At 45.1% G+C, this 11,531-nt stretch overlaps 2 long non-coding RNA genes across 2 annotated transcripts in view; one reads left to right on the forward strand and one right to left on the reverse strand.

The window, feature by feature from the left end:
• LOC137521360 (uncharacterized) overlaps positions 1-11,531 on the forward strand; it is a 284,522-nt gene that overhangs the window by 264,755 nt on the left and 8,236 nt on the right. The gene's annotated exons all lie outside the window — the stretch shown is intronic.
• LOC137521361 (uncharacterized) lies at positions 3,095-8,786 on the reverse strand. The gene is made up of 2 exons (XR_011022109.1): positions 8,593-8,786; positions 3,095-3,421 (listed from the first exon to the last, which is right to left on the reverse strand). It is a non-coding gene; the product is annotated as an uncharacterized lncRNA (long non-coding RNA).

Consider the following 11,531-nt stretch of genomic DNA (forward strand, 5'->3'; position numbering starts at 1 on the left):
CTAGGTCTCATGGCCTACGATGTTTTAAAAACGAGGTTTCAAATGAGATTACTGAAATTGTACCGCCGGAACAATACCACCGGAATGTAACGGTTACGGAATTTCGTTCTGACGGAATTCCGAATTTCCGCAGAATCGGAAATCGCCCTTTCTGCTAATCCCTAGCGAAGAGTGTCTCCATTCAATTGGGATCCAGAGAAGGTGGGGGGAGCCTATTTATTGCCCCATCTATGGTACTCTGCTGGCAGGGTTGTAAATCCAGCCAATTTGGTGAATCCTATTCCTTACAGATTCTTTTATTTGTGGAGGAATCATGAATTGCTGATGTGGTGCACTGAGTGACTGCAATAATACAGTTTGAAGGAGAAGAGTCACTCAGACAGCACAAATTCACAAGCGCATCCATATTGTAACGATCGGTGTAACACAGAGAGGATCTGATCACCGGTGATCTGCAGTATCACCGAAAATACAGATATATACCCAATTATTGATGATCTGCAGTATCACCGATAATCAGATATATTTCTAACCTCTGGACACCTGAGTAATATGAGTGTTTGTGCAACAGTAATACTTTGAGGAAAGCACCCGTATAGAGGGTGCCAGGCAATAAGAGATACTGCTCAGAGAACAGGTTCCTTCCAATGGTCTGATGCTCCCCAAGGGGCGGAGCCAGGCTGAGAGTGGGAAGGACCAGAGAGTGAGTGACACGAATGGTGAAGTGTCACTGACAGGTCTGTGAACTATCTCCAAACAGGGAAGATAGTTCTCGAGGTCGGACAGGCCAGGTCGGCAACAGACAGACAGATCAGATACAGAGACAGGAGACAGATTCGGAATCTAGAGACAAGCAGGGTTCAGCAACAGAGTATCAGATATAGCAAAGTACCAAATCAGAGATCAAGAGAGTGGTCAGGAAAGCAGAAAGTCATAACAGATAATAACAATACCTAGTCTTAGGTGTGAGCTCCGTGATCATCAACACCCTGGAACTAGTCTGATATATAGCAGAGTGATAATACAGTTCCCTAGTCTTGGGTGTGAGTTCCTTGATCAACACCCTGGAACTAGTCTGAAGTATAACAGAATGGTAATACAGTTCCCTAGTCTTGGGTGTGAGTTCCTTGATCATCAACACCCTGGAACTAGTCTGAAGTAATAACAGAATGGTAATACAGTTCCCTAGTCTTGGGTGTGAGTTCCTTGATCATCAACACCCTGGAACTAGCCTGAAGTAATAACACAGAAAATATCACAGATACTGACAAGGTCTGAGTGCTACCACGTAGTGATCGCAACGCCAGACACATGACCAGCATCCAGTATATATACACAAGCGCTCTCCGGCGCCTCCCCTTAGTGCTGGACCAATGAAACCTGATAGAATTGTCAGCTGATCGGCTGGATCAGCTGACACCCTTCTGACTGTCATAAAGGCTCTGCCTCTCAACGCGCGCGCGTGTCCTTCTGAACCTGTGTGGACTATCAGTCCCAGCCACACCAGACATGTGTTGTAATGTATCTGCTGGTTTGAACGCGGGGCCAGCCGCACCGCTATCAGAGCATGCGGCGGTTTCCCTGCGTTCAGCCATACTGCTAGTGGTAGGCCCATGCGTGCAAACCGCCGCGTCGGACGCGGAATCCGTCGCCTTGTTCACTGGGCATGCGGCGGTTTCTCCACGCTCCGTCAGGCTAGTGGATGCCATGTTGGACGCGGAATTAGCCGCCTTACTCTGAGTACTCGCGTCGGCTTTTCCGCGTTTTCTCACACATATATAATCTGGCTAGGACTGTGGTTTTGCTCGTAATGAAGATTGTATCAATCTGGGCTTGTCCTTTTATTTTTGATCATTGTGTTTTTTTTGGGCTTGTATATTTGCTTGTGTTTTTTAAAGTTGTAATTTTTTTCACAGTTACAGTACATGGTAGCGCTGCATGCAGGGGCGTAGCAATAGGGGGTGCAGAGGTTGCGACCGCATCGGGGCCCTTGGGCCAGAGGGGCCCCAAAGGGCCCTCCCTGAACTTCAGTATTAGCTGTCTATTGGTCCTGTGCTCATAATATTCACTTCTATAGATGCTTAAAATAGTGGTAATCATTAACAAACAGCTCCCCATTCCCTTCTTACACCTCTGACACTGTAGTTGCCATTGGCAGGTTTTGGTGTGCCGTATCAATTGTTATGTATAGAGTGCTTGGGGGGCCCCAATGTAAAACTTGCATCGGGGCCCACAGCTCCTAAGCTACGCCACTGGCTGCATGAACATTAAGGGCTTGATTCACAAAGCGGTGCTAACTGTTAGCACGCCTGTGAAAACCCCCTTAGCACGTCTAAACAAGCTTTTTGCGCGCAAAACTTTAGGCGCGTAAAACTTTACGCGCGCACTGCACAGAGTGCAGGGCACTCCACGTGAAGTGCCCATTAAAACCTATGGGACTTAGCGCGGTACTTAGCGTGCGATCTGATTCAGAAATTTGGTGCTAACCTACTTAGCACCCTGGCTAGCACGTCTAAAGACTTTAGACGTGCTAAGTAGGTTAGCACCGCTTTGTAAATCAAGCCCTGAGCCTTTTAAAGTGAGACTGAAGCGATTTTTAAATAAAAAAAAACAGATACTTACCTAAGGAGAGGGAAGTCTCTGTGTTCTATAGAGCCTTCCCATTCTTCTCCTGGTCCCCCCATTCCAGCGCTGGCTCCCATGTTAGCAGTCTCAGACTGGGGTGATGGGTCAAAGACTGGTCTCTTCCGCTGCGGGAGGCTTTGGATGTCTTCATGCACACATGCACAGGCACAGTTCGGAGTCCGCGTGTCTTTGGCAGCACTAGGGCCTCCGAAGACTTCCAAAGCGTTCCACGGCAGGAGATTTGAACAGAGAGACACCGCTTGAACTAGGGGACCATGAGAGGAACGAGAAGGCTCAAAATGACCCAGTGCCTTCCCTTTCCATAGGTAACTATCTGTTTTTTTTTTATTTAAAAAGCGCTTCAGGTTTGCTTTAAGTTGACCATGTTTGCATACAAAATAATATTAATGATAAAACCTTTAAAATGTAAATACCTGTGATAACAGTAACGTCATGAATGGAACACAAGTCAGTGAATGTCATACAAACTGCTTGTATTTATATTAGCTCTCTTTCAGCTTGCGGCTGCACACGACAAGTTTAATAGGCATACCATGATGTGCTGGCAGATCACAAAGAAAGGTCAGAAGCAACTGGCATGAAGATCTATTCAGTGTTGCGGGGCTGAGCTTCAGCGTTCCATGCCTCTTCATCCAGCAGCCGTGTGCTATCTCTCTTTGATTTGCTGAACTTTGCTGCTAGAGAATGCAGCAGTTGGAATTGTAAAATCTGGACTGTCCTTGAACGTGGCCAATTATTTCTTTCTTTTTTTTTCTTTTTCAACAATACCTTTAAACTGAAAACCGAGTATAACTGATTACAAAAAAACTGTAGATGGAAAATGCATGAATACGATGAACATATACAGGGCCACTTCTCTGGAAACTGAGATTTCCATAATGGGTAGATGTGGGTAGACTGAACAATATTCTGTGGGAGGAAGGGGGCGCGGCCACTGCCTAGCGTCGTTTTTTTAAACGGGCCTTAGGCCTAGTATTCTGTATAATCTTTTTTGTCCAATTGCCACAAAATTCAAGGGGCTTGATTTACAAAAGCGTGCTATTAGCACACAATGTAACGCACATGAAGGTTTGCACTCGTAGCCACTTGGGGGCCCGCAGTGTGTGGTGAAATGGGTGTCCCCTGCAGGCCTCTTGGAAACACACAGCGAATCCCCCCAAGTTACAGAGTATCGGCAGTGGGAGCGTAAAGAAGTGAATCGCTCACCTCTTCTGCACCCTCCTGCATCCCTGACTCCATAACTGCAGCGCCCTCTTCTGTCATGTTACATGATGATAGAGGGGGCTCTAATCATAGAGATGGGGACAGAGGTGAGTACAGATGGCTGCTAGAAGAGGTGAGTAATTCACTTCTTTAGTCTCCCGATAATGTATCATAGAGAGGGGGAATTATACCTATATTGGTAGGGGCCTTCTGGCTACTTATATTGGGGGCTCTCTGGCAACCTATACTTGACCTATGACTATCTCTACTTAGGTGGTCCTTGTGGCTACCTTTACTGGGTGAACCTTGTGGCTACGTATACTTGGGGGGGCTACTATAGGCTACCTATACTTGGGGGGAGGCTACTATGGAAAGGGGCACAAAGGTGCCTTACAATTTTTTTTTGGGGGGGGGGAGCAATAATTTGCTATGGGGCCCCATGATTTCTAGCTATGCTCCTGGTTTACAGGGGGCTGGAAGAAGCACCAGGTAAGTTAAAATGGCAAACTTAATTACGGTACACTTCCGGTTTCCCCCTGAATCCAGCCCAGTGTCCCAGGCTTACACATAGCACATGTTGAGAACCTAGGTTATAGATCATGCATCCTTGACAATCTTTAAAAGCAGAGTCTCTATTCAATCAAAGTCATTGGCAGTGCAGTAGCAATAGGGAATGCAGAGGTTGCGACTGAAGCAGGGCCCCTTGACCTGAGGGGCCCACTAGGAGCTGTCCTCTAGTCGCTCCTTTAGCGCTTTATTGAGGCTTTAAAGGATACCTTAGCAATAAAAAAAATGCCAAAAATGATGCCTACTGTGTGTGTGGGGCGCAGTGTCTTACCACACCACCCTTGCCCCGGCACCAGTCTCTGGTTTCCTGCAAAGCGGTCCGTTCTGAAGTCCTGGTTGGTGGGGTCAACACATGCACAGTATGTCCACAGGAATATGTGTGCACTCCCATGGGATGGCATGCCCGGTGTCATGCGCACTGGACTTGAGGTCAGCAGGAAGCATGGTCACAAGGCGCCCAAGTGGACAGACTGTGCATGGGCAGAGTAGTATGTCCGGGTCAGAGGGTACCAACACCACCGATCAGGACTTAGGAACAGGGCGCTTTTCAGGAAAACGGAGACTGATGCCAGGGCATGGGAGGTGCAATAAGACTCTGCACTACTCCCCACACACAGTAGGCATCATTGTTGGTATATTTTTTAGTGCTAAGGTATCCTTTAATGGCAATGATCACCTCTAAATGGGCTTTGAATAGATGTAATCATTAACAAGGTATTCATTTTCGTCTGCTTACACCTCTGTCACACAGTAGCTGTCTTCGAGGAGCCAGTTTTGGTAATCTGTATACTGTGACTATTACACATTCAGTGCTGAGGGCCCAGGGGCAAACCCAGGATTTTCAAGGGGGATTCCTGAAAGGTCTCCCTCAGCCACCCATAATACAGTATAATAATATGGTAGGACATCATGCTGGGTACACATAATGCAATTTCCCGCCTGAGTGACAGGATTTGATAATTATTTCCTAAATGTCCGATCTGCTCCCAGTCGACAACGGGATAGTTCAGGAGCAGTTTGGATACAGATAATAATAAGGACAGCTGACATTGGTAATGAAGCGGAAAGTGAAGCATTAACACAGCAGGGCACAGGGCTGTGCTTATACCTGACTCTGTTTAGTTACCCAGACCTGCTCCATGCTCTGTACACACACTGCTGCTCCATCCAAAGTCAACTGTAGCTGGGAAAGAAAGGAAGCAGTGCTTTGAGCTGCAGGATACCTGCAGATATTCTGGTGTCTCAACTTGTGCCTGTCCCCAGACACTGCACCAGCCCTGGTCTGAGGGGGGATTCTGGGCAGCTGTAATCTTCCCCTGCGTTTGCCTATGGGGCCCTATTGCAAAAATCCATGGCTCCGTGGAAAAGAATAGCGCCGGAAATTACTGGTAGTAGAATATCTGTAAAACTACCGATATTCTACCTCTTAATTCCTACAGTAAAATATTGTTAATCTTTATGGATATTTTACTATGACCTAACCGTCCTCTCACACAGAACACTCTCTCTACCTGTGCCTAACCCTAAGACACCCCCTGGTACTGCCTAACCTTAACCACTCCACCATGCTGCCTAACCCTTAACCAACCCCACCTGGTGCCTAACCTACCCCCAAGCCTACACTTCACTACCCCCGTGCCTAACCTTAACCCAACCCCCGCCCAACCTTAACTCCCTAAACTACCCCCTGCCGCCATAGGCGGTAATAGTAAAAGTTGCGATTAGCAGCAATGAACTGTAACGGTGGCCAACAAAATGTAATTATGGCACTATTTATCGAGCACCATAATTACAGTTCATTGCCACTATCGCAAATTTTACTTTAGCCACCTACAGTGGCGTCATTTTTAACAGCGCTCATCCTGCACATTTTTTCCTGCCCCAACGCTATTGGTCCTTATGTTAGCAGAGCACAGGAAGCCCACAGACTGTGAATATGCACCTTACAAAGTGATTCCGTGTTAATCCATACCATAAGCAGTTTGATGCTGTAGCGTGTGGATTAGTTTAGACTCTCTGATCGCTGTTCATGGCCGGCACAATCTTCTGTGGGTATCTCCGCAGATGACTCTGCCAGAATCCAATTATTTCAAATTCGTATTACAATATCAATGTTTAAAACATACACATTTGTATATTCTGTTGAAAAGATGACTTCCTCTGATAAAGCACTTCCGCTTGTCCTTAACAGAGCAGTGTAATGCCACAGCAATTATATGAGGACATGTGTGTAAAGTCGGCATGAAAAAACATCTCTGTTATGCCCCAAAAAACGGTGACAAAGAAAGAAGTCCTGTGATCTACACAAGGAACAAGAGCTTTGTAGATGTAAAACTCTGCCCTGTCTCAGACTCAAAATCACATTTGGGAGAAAGCTATTTAAACTGTGTATTTTTCATGCAGAAAGCTTCTGCTAAAATATTATGTTTGTCACTCTTTTATTCCCACGAGTTCAATAGATATTCCAAGGTACTTGCAGTCAGCCAATTACGCTTTTAGTATATTGCCCACGGTTCAGTGGCTAGTTTAATAAAAACAGTCATATTAATGCACACTGCAGCCAATGAGAGAGAATGGGCTAATCTAATTTTCACAATCTCCCAGGGATTGAAAACTAGTCAAAATAAGGAGTGAGAGCAATTAATTTTGGCTTGGAAAATTACCTGGATGTAATAAGATTTTATCGCTTTCACCTCATCTCGCAGCTCGCAGCTTTTGTCAGTGTAAGATATGCTCTGCCCTCTTCCTCTATTTTGTCATATTGTTCCGGGCAGCTTATCTGAAGCATGGCTAAAATGTAATAAAGCCAGCAGCCCAGCATATAGTAAAGTCAGGGTAATGTAGACCCACTGGCATGTCATTTCATATTTCACTGATTCATTTATCTGTATTGTTCTTATCCATTTTATAAATCAAGCATTACTGTTAAAGTAAAAGTATTGTTCATTTATCATTTTGATCTGTTTACATTTGTTTTCTCAGAAATCGCAAGAATACATTTAAGATGAAATCCAATTTTGTTAAAAAACGTTACCTTAGTTCAAATCTATGTATGAAAAGTATAGAGGAACATTGGTTGTCGGGCATAATTCCTTCCAAAACATGCTTGTAATCCAAAGCACTCTAAGACTCGGTTCACATCGGCTGAAAAAACGGACGGTTTAACGGACCGTAAAAGAACGGATGAGAACGGATAAGAGCGGATCCAATGCTAACCAACGTATCCGTTGACATTGGTCCGTTTGAACTGATCCGTTTGGTTCGTTCCGCTGCACGGACCGCATGTTTGGGTCTGCAGCGATGGTATTGTTAATGACCAACTTTAGTGTGATTCTACTTGTCCCAGCTTTTGTTAATGTGGTCACAGTCTTGGTACAATCATATTGTGGTCACAGTCTTTGTCAGTGCAGTCACATGTAGTTTCAATCTCTGTCAACACAGTCCAAGTCCCTGGCAGTGTGTGTCTATGTGATTTTATTGACGCGCTGTTAGTGCAGTCACAAGTAATGATCCTAGTCCCTCTCAGCAGTCCTAGTACTGTTACAAGGACTGTCATTAGGTATAAAGTGATACAATGCTGGGATAACACTACAGGGAACTCTACAAAGCTAGAATATGTAGTGTGACACAGTGACTGAAAATTTGGAACACATTGGAAACTGGAAGTTGGGGCAGACTTCAAGAGCATTGTAGAATTACCAGAATTCAGTAACATAGGGTGGATAAGGGGAATTTGAGGTGGATACCCATTATCCAAAGGGTAACTTGGCTGTGACTGCCCCCACACACTGAATTGTCCCATCCATCCCTTGGCAACACAATAAAAAACACCACATGGCACCACAATAAAAAATATCACATGGTCTTTTAATCTCCACTTCAAAGACAACCCTCTGCACCATTGTATATCAGGCACACATATTGCAATACAATATATATAGATTGCTTTCTAAGCAGTTACAAAGAGGTCATGAAAAGACATTTTCCAACTGCTATTGCTGCTTGCTGGTCCTGTGCTTACATAGGGGCAAACTGGGCTAGTGCCCATGGCTCTTAAGTGTGTAGAGACCACCATGTCTTCCTCCTTAATGTGATTCATTAGGCAGTTGTGGTAGGTACAGTTCACAATGACAGGGGGGTTGCAGGGTGTATAGTAGAGGCGGAGCATAATCTCACCTCTCCGGCCGGTGCCCTCTTCCATCCTCCTTTTAGGGTGTTCTTCAGTCTACACTGATGTGCCCAGTATAGCATTCACCTGGTCTGCTGAAGCTATAGATTTACTTTTAATGTTTTGCATATGATATTAGGCACTGCAGTGTTTGAAACAGAGACTCGGGGAAGCTGGTCACCACCAGGCAACAGTATTTGGCGTCTTCTGATAACTGAAAAACACAACTGCCAGCCAAATAGTTTAATATTTTCTTAGCTAAATTGCCAAGACATAGATCAGGGAGCAACTGTGAATTGATTTAGTAAAAATGTCATTAGTTCATTTATCTTTAAAAACAAGAAAATCCTATGTGTCCCTTGCATCTATATGCCACTGTGTGCACTCATTTCATAGTCCAATGCACCAAGAGCAGACCGAGACGTCTATATACGCAGCAATTGCCACAATATTTCACAGTCACTGCTGGAGCAGCTGTAATATTCATAGGAAGGAAAGAGTCATAGAGCACTAATGGGCCATTCACTCATACAGTGCTGATGCTGGAACTTGTGATCAACATGTATTAAATGGCTCATTTTAAGTGGAAAGAAGACCTATGCTGCAGATAAACATTTAAATTAACTCTTTGTGTTCCTATGAGTTAGATAATGTCACCAAGTAATGGATGAATTTATGCAAGCATTTTAAAGCCCGCCGTTGGACACTCTGTGTTATGATTTGTTAGTACGTGTTAATACGTGTATGATCATATGTTTGAATACAGTTTTTTTTTAATGCTTACACACTAAAATTACAACTTTCCCACAATTTACAGAAGCTAACACTCAAAGAGCAAAATACATTCTCAAATAGGCACAACTGTAAGCACATTGTCAGCTTCACACTTTTTGCAAAACTCTACACACAGTGATTTTCAAAACACTAAACACAATTTGTGTACATTTGACTCAAAAATCATTCATATAGACACTTCCTTGCAATATCAAAGCAAAGGCTCTCAAATGAACACTCAAATGAGCCAATTGGTTAAACACAGTCACCAGGTGTGCAAACACACAAGTGCATAATTATGCACACACCAATCAGGTTTTTAAACACTATAAAAAGGCAACAAGATGCCTATCTTCAACAAAAATGGATGGTGTCAGAGCAAGAGGGAGAGTGTGGATGGGAGGAAGCATCCAGACAGAACAAGGTGGAGGTAGATGGAGACGAAGAGGGAGAGGAAGACCTGGAGGAGGCATAAGATGTGGACAAAGAAGGCAACAAAATCTTTCAAATGAAATTCGTGCTATGCTTGTGGACCATGTAATAAACCATGGACTTACAATGAGGGAGGCTGGGTTAAGGCCCTGTTCAGACTATGCGCGTTTGCAGAACGCATAGAAATGCAAAGAAAATGCAAGTTGAAAAACACATGCTTTTCTTGCGTTCGAATGCATTTGGTATTGCGTTTTTCACACAGAAAACAGGAAAGAATTATGGGAAACGCAGAGGGAAACGTACGCAAAAAACGCAATAGTATGCGTTTTTGATACGCGTCCATAGACTTTCATTGCGTCCGTTTCTGTGCGTGACGCACAGAACTGTGTGCAGCAATGCGGATGAGAAACGTATGCGTCGCATACACATACATGTGAGCGAGGCCATTACAAAACATTAGTAGCCGTTTCTATGCGCAAAGTCTGCCCGTACGCGTTATGTAAAAACGGCTAGGAACGTGCATAGTCTGAACGGGGCCGAAGAGTTCAGCCTAACCTAAGCAGGTACACAGTGGCATCAGTAGTTCGCGCATTTCGTCAAGAGAACAGGTGAGGAACCTATCTTCTGTCAGCAGTGTAGTAGTGTGTGTAGGAACCTTTTGTGAATACTTCACATAAATCGATACTACTCACACTGGGTGGTTGTCCAATTGCAACTGGATATTTAGATTTTGAAGAAACCCATCGCCACCCAGGTATTTACTGTAAAGGTGGGTACACACATCAGATAAAAGTCTGTGGGTAATGAAAGCTCACAGACCAATTTTACCCCCTTCCATGTAGTATGAGAGCCAAACCTACACAGTCTATTCCAGTGGCGTAGCTAGAAACCTCTGGGCCCCGATGCGGAATTTGGATGTGGCCCCCCCGGCAACAACAGCCCCCCTCCCCCGGCAACACCCGACGCACACACATATCCGAATCCCTATAGCCAGCTATAGGTCCCCCCAGTATAGGTAGCCAGGCATAGGTAAGCCAGTATAGTTGCCCCCGGTATAGGTTAGCCAGGTAGGTGCCTCCAGCATAGGTAGCCAGTATAGTTGCCCCCAGTATAGGTTAGATAGGCAGGCGCCGCCAGCATAGGTTAGATAGGTAGGTGCCCCCAGTATAGGTTAGTTAGGTAGGTGCCTCCAATATAGGTAGCCAGTATAGTTGCCACCTGTATAGGCTAGCTAGGAGCCCCCAATACAGGTTAGATAAGTAAGTGCCCCCAGTATAGGTTAGATAGGTAGGTGCCCCCCAGTATAGGTTATATTAGGTAGCTGCCCCCCAGTATAGGTTAGATGAGGTAGGTGCCCCCCAGTATAAGGTTAGATGAGGTAGGTGCCCCCCAGTATAAGGTTAGATGAGGTAGGTGCCCCCCAGTATAGGTTAGATTAGGAAGCTGCCCCCCGTATAGGTTAGATTAGGTAGCTGCCCCCCAATATAGGTTAGATAGGTAGGTGCCCCCCAGTATAGGTTAGATTAGGTAGGTGCCCCCCAGTATAAAGTTAGATTAGGTAGGTGCCCCCCAGTATAGGTTAGATTAGGTAGGTGCCCCCCAGTATAGGTTAGATTAGGTAGCTGCCCCCAGTATAGGTTAGATTAGGTAGCTGCCCCCCAGGATAGATTAGGTAGCTGCCCCCCAGGATAGATTAGGTAGCTGCCCCCCCAGGATAGATTAGGTAGGTAGCTGCCCCCCC

Source organism: Hyperolius riggenbachi, chromosome 6 (assembly GCF_040937935.1).
Source record: "Hyperolius riggenbachi isolate aHypRig1 chromosome 6, aHypRig1.pri, whole genome shotgun sequence".
Lineage (NCBI taxonomy): Eukaryota > Metazoa > Chordata > Amphibia > Anura > Hyperoliidae > Hyperolius > Hyperolius riggenbachi.